Source organism: Orcinus orca, chromosome 10 (genome assembly GCF_937001465.1).
Source record: "Orcinus orca chromosome 10, mOrcOrc1.1, whole genome shotgun sequence".
NCBI classification, from domain to species: Eukaryota; Metazoa; Chordata; class Mammalia; order Artiodactyla; family Delphinidae; genus Orcinus; species Orcinus orca.
The window spans coordinates 100,767,564-100,775,118 of record NC_064568.1 but is presented as its reverse complement, the minus strand read 5'-3'; the positions used below and the strand labels follow the sequence as shown (position 1 = coordinate 100,775,118).

The window sequence follows — 7,555 nt, the reverse complement described above, 5'->3', positions numbered from 1 at the left end:
GATGCCATTTGTATAAAGCCATGCAAAACATAACATATTTGTATTATCACTAACATATGAAGTCTTGATGTAAAATATGCATGGGAATGACAAATAGCAAAGCTCTGGAAAGAAGGAGAGAAAGGATTGGGTACAAGTACTCAGGGAATATCAACTCTACCTGGACATTTGTTTCTGTCAAAAATATTTAATGTCGATAATTGATAAAGCTAGTATATACGTATTTGAAAAATCATCTGTACTTTTCAGTACAGTTGAAATATCTCCCAATATTAAAGAAAAAGGTGAGTGAAGTTTTATGTTGTCAGGCTGTAGGAATTTGTGGACAGAGTGAAAGTCTGCTGTCTAGGGGAAGCTGGAGCTTGGGGAGCGGGGGGGGACTCGGGGAGTGGAGCATGCTGGGCACGCTGCTGTCACCATCTCCACTCTCCTCCCCTCAGAGAGGCGCGGGCCAAGGTGCTGGTGGGCAGTAGATGTTAGCAGACGCACGTTTGTCTCTGTCCTTGCTGTCTGGGCCAGAAGAGCACAGGCAAGGTTCCTCCCTGGGTGACTGTCTCCTGGTCCTGGAGGCTGTGGGTGGAAGTTTCAGGTCTGGGAAGGTCCTCGACTCTGCAGTACACCTAATTACTTAGAAATTGTGCCCTAGGGCCTCAATCGTCTCTTAGTTTATAGGGTGACAGGCTGGAAGACTAGAAAATGAGACTGCTCGGATGACTCCGGCATTCCATAGGTGTCGAGAAGCCACTGCTGCTTATCAGCGTTGCCATGACAACCACTGGGCACATGAATAACTTGACAGAGGTGAAAGGTCATTTCAGACACTGTTAAATGTATGTAGTAAAACCTCTTATGTGCCTGGACTATGTTCTTGAGATGCACTGGATGGCTGGTTTGAAGGGTAATTTTTCTCTTCACTCTCAAATGACCTCCTATTAATTTAATCTCTTTTTCAGTCTATTGCATTGGAATGTTGCTTAGCAAACAATTTTACCTGGTAGTACTCTTCGAAGGAGCATGTCTATTAACTATGTTAAGTACGATCAGAGATAAAACCATCTCACTAGTTTGTACAGGCTTTAAACAACCATGACTTCCTTACCTCCATCCGGTGCTGTGATGGGCTAACATGAGCATGGTTTGCAAGTCAGACTCTTTAAGAGTCAAGATAATTAAACTCAGAATAATTAAAGACTCAGACAATTAAGCTCCCAGAAAGCTGGTGTTGAGGGAAGCCATGGATGTGCTCTAAGTCTTATTTTTCAAGAGGGCAGTGTCCACAGGTGGCTTTCTCTGGCTGGCCCCCTGCTACTCAAAGTGTAATCACTGGACCGCCAGCAGCAGCTGAGAGTTTATTAGAAATCCAGAGGCTCAGGCCCCACCCAGGTCTATCGGATCAGATTCTGCATTTTTTTCTTTTTTAAATTTATTTTATTTATTTATTTTTGGCTGCATTGGGTCTTCGTTGCTGTGTGCATGGGCTTTCTCTAGTTGTGGTGAGCGGGGGCTACTCTTCGTTGCGGTGCGGTGCGCGGGCTTCTCATTGTCGTGGCTTCTCGTTGCGGAGCTCTAGGCGCGTCGGCTTCAGTAGTTGTGGCACGTGGGCTCAGTAGTTGTGGCGCACGGGCTTAGTTGCTCCGCGGCATGTGGGATCTTCCCGGACCAGGGATCGAACCCGTGTCCCCTGCGTTGGCAGGCGGATTCTTAACCACTGCGTCACTAGGGAAGCCCCAGATTCCGCATTTTAAGACAATCTCCAGGTGATTTTTTTGCACATCAAAATCTGAGAAACCATCTTAAAACCTGAGGTGACTGCCTTCTAAAAGACATTGGCATTGTAAGAAATAAAGCTTTCAGAAAGGGGAGACGCTCCCGGGAGAGTTCAGGAAGCAAAGCTATTCTAAAAGCCACACAGAGATTCTCTGGGCTGTCCTAAAGCACTGGATTGCTATTTGTAGATTATATTTTGTACAAAGTTGTTATTCCCTTTCGCCATCCATTGAAAATACGAGTTCGATTCCAGAAAATATCAGGAAAAAGGGTGGGGGAGGAAGGGTTAAAAATAACATGGAAGTCCCAAGTTCTCGCTGAATCATCTTCTTGTGTGATGTCCATCATGACCGTGACCCCACTGTGCCTTAGCTTCCCAGACTTTGAAAATAGCCCAGTCATTTCCCAGGGCCTGCCTGGGACTCATGAGCCAGTGCTTTAAGGACTTTGCGGTCCCCAATGAGAGGCGTGGCCCAGGCGTGGGGCATTTACTGGGGCCATTGCTGCAGGGCTGGCGGGCTCCTGATTCAGCAACCTCCTAGCTCTCTGGGCCCAGGGTGCCCACTTTCATTTCCATCCCTGGCTTGTCTGAAGGAAAGGCTGGGCAGGGCACAAGGGTGAGAGGAGGGAGATAAAGCAGCTTTGTGCACGGATGAGTCAGAAGAAGCCTCATTTGTCGTTGGCAGGTCCACATCATTCACCGACCCAAGGTTGAGAGGAGCAGGTGTTTCTCCCTGCACTTCCGTGGTGGGAGGGGGACCACTGCCCGTGAGCCCCAGCTCCCTGGGGCGGGGCAGTTACAGAATGTCAGGCAGCAGGTTTGCCATCACACACCTGACAACACACAGCGATGGAGGTGAGTAAATGGCCATGACTCACAAAGTGGTTTTTAGACATAAGCAGGAAATGTCTGTAAATGAGTGACTCTCACGGAATCTCCTGGAAGAAGTGATTGCAAATGGGCAGGTCCCTGAGCAAAACATATCTCAGGTGTGCCTGGCTTTAGAAAATTCGGTATACATAATCTAAACTTCTCAGAGTAGTTAGGGGGAGGAGGTGTGGTTGCTGACATTATTCAAAATGAGACTTTGCTTTACAGTGGGACTGATCTATGGCTCTCTTCATATTTTAGAATTTTGTAATGAACAGAACTAATTTTATAATCTGGTAAAAGATGCTGTTTTTAAAACATAAAAGGAAATATCAAAAAGAGGCAGGATGATGAGAACATTATTCATTGAAAAAAAAAAACGTAAAATAGAATACTAGCAGGAGAAACACTCAGAAATGACAGTGGAGAGCTAGGATCACATGCCATGCTTAACTTTGTCACACACTAAGGATGGTCCTAAGCATTTTCTGTAATCTGTCATAAAATCGAGGAAGAGTAGACCTGAAAGAGACACTGATTGCACGCTAACCCCTGCACACACTTCCTCAAGAAGAGGACGATGACTTGCTCAGACTCACACAGTATCTTTTTTTTTTTTCCTACTGTGTGAGCTATCATTTTATCTTGAAAGTTATGAAATTCTCAGGTAGGAAGTGGCATATGAGGGCTGGTAAATGTTGAGTTACAATTCTTAATTGTGACAGTTTAATTCATGAGAAGAGAAAGATTTAATGTCTCTAATGGGAGCATGACACATTCTAAAACAAACGAAGGTCACTACTACCTGAAATAGACGTTTTAGGTTTGGCTGGTTTGGTTGGAGGGAAGCTAATCTTCTAAAAAGACATGCATGGCTAGTCTGAAATTCAACTTCCATGAGTATCTGTGGGTAGGTAGGGAGAGAGATGGAAATTGTGTTTTGGGTGTATATCCTTGTTTTTAATACAGCTGCTTTACATTGGCCTCATGGGAAGGGGACCTGATTTTCTTTGTATCAAATCTCTAGACAAAGGAAGTGAAGTGTTGATCCCGCAAGTTGCTGCTTGTGTTGGCAGGTGAATGAATACGCTTTCCCTGGTGGAGAGCTGAAGCTTGCGGCTTCCCACACCCATTCCTGAACTGCAAGAAAGAAACCTACCCAGAAGCTGGAAGGAATCCAGAACACATGGGCAAACCTACAGCTGCTCCCTAGAGAGAGCTGCTCATTTCTCAGGTCTACTGAGTCTTAAGATTAATGAGGGACTGCTTGCCTCGGAGGCATTTCACAGAAGCAGGCTTGGTCCTGACTAGCAGCATCCCAGGCCGTCAGGATAGACACAAACTGGGGCTCTTCCGTCTGTGAAATCCCCCAAATCACAGCTGCTGACCTAGAATTTTGTAGACCCTCTCAGCCTTTTAAGGCCGAAGGAACTCAGTGGCGAACACCCCTGGGGAGGTCTTCCTTTCCTCGTTACATCTTCAGATTAAATTAAGGTGAATGATCACAGCTAAATTTGAGAAATTATTAGCGCAACTGGCAATCAAATTCTCTAGATGGAAAATACGATTCTTTAGAACAGAATCTGAGTTCAGAACCCGTCTAGGATTTTTCAGTACCCTGGGGATCAACTTAAAAATTCCATTACCTTTCTTTCCTATGCAGACGTCCATCAGGGTAATGTGGTGGGGTTTTCTTCCAAGGCACTCAACTTGACAAATCTGGTCTCAGAGAGGAAAATATTGGTAAAGGTGTCAAAAATAACAGACAATGGCATTCAAAATATTTGGCCCATCTCTAACCTTTGTCATTTGCCCTAGTGAAGTAAAGCAAAGAGCTAGTTAGTTGGGGGTTTTGGGGGGTAGATTTTTGGAATTAGTGTAGATAATAATTATTTAGCTCCTACATTTAGATCTAAGAGTGAATTTTTGCGTATAGTGGGAGGAAAGTTATACTTTTTTTTTTGCCTTGGCATCTTTGTTGGAAAGCAATTGATTGTGACCATAAGGGCTTATTTCTGGACATGCCATTCTGTTCTATTGACCCATATGTCTACGTTTATGCCAATACAAGGTTGTCCCAGGGAATTCCCTGGCAGTCCAGTGGTTAGGACTCCGTGCTTTCATTGCCAAGGGTGCAAGTTCGATCCCTGATTGGAGAATTAAGATCCCACAAGCTGTGCGTTGCGGCCAAACAAACAAACAAAAAGATTGTCCTGATTACTCTACTTTTATAGAAAGCTTTGAAACCAGGTAGTGTAAGTGTCCCAACTTAGTTCTTTTTCAAAACTGTTTGGCTGTTCCATGTTCTTTGCATTTCCATGTAACTTGTAGGGTCAGGTTGTCAAATTCTATTATACCAAAAAAGCCCTCCTGAGACTTTCGTGGGGATTATGTGGAATCTCTAGATCAATTTAGGGAGGACTGCCTCTTTAACAGTAACTGAGCCTTCTGATTGATGTGCACGGCACGCCTCTCCATTTGATCAGACGTTCAGGTAAATATCTCAGCAATGTTTTAGGAGTTTTGTGCATAGTTCTTGTACTTTTTTGTTAAATTGATTCCCAAGTATTTTGTTCTTTTTGGTGCTATTGTGAATGAAATTGTTCATTTCTGAAAAATGAACAAAAAACAATTCATTTCTGAATTGTTCATCGTTAGCATATTAAAATATAATTAACTTCGTATTGGTTTTGTGTCCTGTGGCCTTGCTGAACTGGTTTATTCATTCTAGTACATTTTTGGAGACTCCTTAGAATTTTCTACGTACAGGATCATGTTTTCTGTGAATAGAGACACTTCTACTTCTTCCTTTCCAGTTTATATACCTTTTATTTGTTTTTCTTGCATTATTTCACTGGCTGGAGATTCCAGGACAATGCTGAGTAAAAGTGATGAGAGCAGATATCCCTGCCTTGTTCTAGGTCTTAGGAAAGCATTCATTCTTTCACTGTTGTATTTACTTATTTTTATTTTAAAAATTGTGGTGAGGCACTTCCCTGGTGGTGCAGTGGTTAAGAATCTGCTTGCCAATGTAGAGGACACGGGTTCGAGCCCTGGTCCGGGAAGATCCCACGTGCCGTGGAGCAACTAGGCCCATGCACCACAACTACTGAGCCTGCACTCTAGAGCCCGCAAGCCACAACTGCTGAGTCCATTTGCCACAACTGCTGAAGCCTGTGAGCCTAGATACCGTGCTCCACAACAAGAGAAGCCACGACAATGAGAAGCCCGCACACTGCAATCAAGATTAGCCCCTGCTCGCCGCAACTAGAGAGAGCCCGCACGCAGCAACAAAGACCCAACGCAGCCAAAAAAAAAAAAAAAATTGTGGTGAAATATAAAATTACATAACGTAAAATTTACCATTTTTAAGGGTACAGTTCATTGTCATTTAGTACATTTGCACTGTTGTGCAACCATCACCACCATCATCCGTGGAACTCTTTTCATCGTCCCAAACTGAAACTCTGTACCTTTAAACAATAACTCCCTGTTCCTCTGTCTTCTCAGACTCTGGCACCAACCATTCTACTTTCTGTCCCTATGAATTAGACTATTCTAGGTACTTTATATAAGTGGAATCATACAGTATTTATCTTTTTTGTAACTGGCTTATTTCACTTAGCATAATGACTTCTAGGTTCATGCATGGTGTAGCCTGTGTCAGAATTTCCTTCCTTTTTAAGCCTGAATCATATTCCTTCACACAGTCATTTTTTTTTGCGATACGTGGTCCTCTCACTGCTGTGGCCTCTCCCGTTGCGGAGCACGGGCTCCGGACGCGCAGGCCCAGCGGCCATGGCTCACGGGCCCAGCGGCTCTGCGGCATGTGGGATCTTCCTGGACCGGGGCACGAACCCGTGTCCCCTGCATCGGCAGGCAGACTCGCAACCACTGCGCCACCAGGGAAGCCCACACATTCAGTCTTTTACTGTTAAGTATAATGTTAAATTGTGGAAGCTTCCTTTTATCCTTAGTTTATTGAGCAATTGTATCATGAATGTAAATTGGATTTTGAGAAATGACTTTTCTGAAGCTATTGAGATGACCATGTGGTGTTTGTCCTTTTTTTCTATTACTATAGTGAATTACATTAATTGAATTTTGGGTTTTAAAACAACCTTACATTCCTAGGGTAAATCCCACTTGGTCATGTTGTATAATCCTATCCTTTTTTTTTTTTTTTAAGAGTTACATAGTTCTAGCTCTTACATTTAGGTCTATGACCTATTTTGAGTAACTTCTTTTAGATGATGGAAAAAGGGGGTCCAAAATCGTTCCTTTGCATATTGTTGAAAAGACCCTTCTTTCCCCATTGAATGATCTTCGCACCCTTGTTGAAAATCAGTTGATTATAGATGTGAGGGTTTATTCCTGGACTCTCTATTCTGATCCCTTGATATATACATCTTCTTTATGCCATGCCACACTGTCTTGATTACTGTAACTTTATAGTAAATTTTGAAATCAGCAAGTATGAGTTCTCCAACTTTGTTCTTTTTCAGTATTGTTTTGGCTAATCTAGGTCTCAGACTTCTCCAAGTCCTTTTTGACTTCACCTCACCCGGGAAGAACAGCCTTCACTCGGTTGTGATTTAGTGTTGTGCATGAGGCTGGTGACTCTGAAGCTTGGCAATATATAAGAATCACCTGAGGAGCTTTTTAATCTGCTGCTAATAAATGGGCCTCATCCCATTATCAGAACCTCTGCAGTGTGAGGCCTGAGTGTTGGTAGAAGTGCCCACCTGAGCTCAGCCCAGTTTGCTGACCCTCAGGATCATGAGCAAATAAAATGGTGGCTGTTTTAAGCTTTGGAAAGATTTGTTACACAGCAACAGATAACTGATACAAACTCTATATCCCAGCTTGAGAACCTCTTTATTAACCTTTACTACAGAGTTTTACTTTACTGCTTTT

The 7,555-nt window shown here is 43.4% G+C and overlaps 1 long non-coding RNA gene across 2 annotated transcripts in view; it reads left to right on the top strand.

Annotated features, from left to right (window-relative positions):
* The first annotated feature begins 723 nt into the window (after positions 1-723).
* LOC125965552 (uncharacterized) overlaps positions 724-7,555 on the top strand; it is a 48,679-nt gene continuing 41,847 nt past the window's right edge. For both annotated transcript variants that reach the window (XR_007479581.1, XR_007479580.1), the window contains exons 1-2: positions 724-898; positions 2,454-2,623. This is a non-coding gene — a long non-coding RNA (uncharacterized LOC125965552). The remainder of the gene's footprint in view (positions 899-2,453; positions 2,624-7,555) is intronic.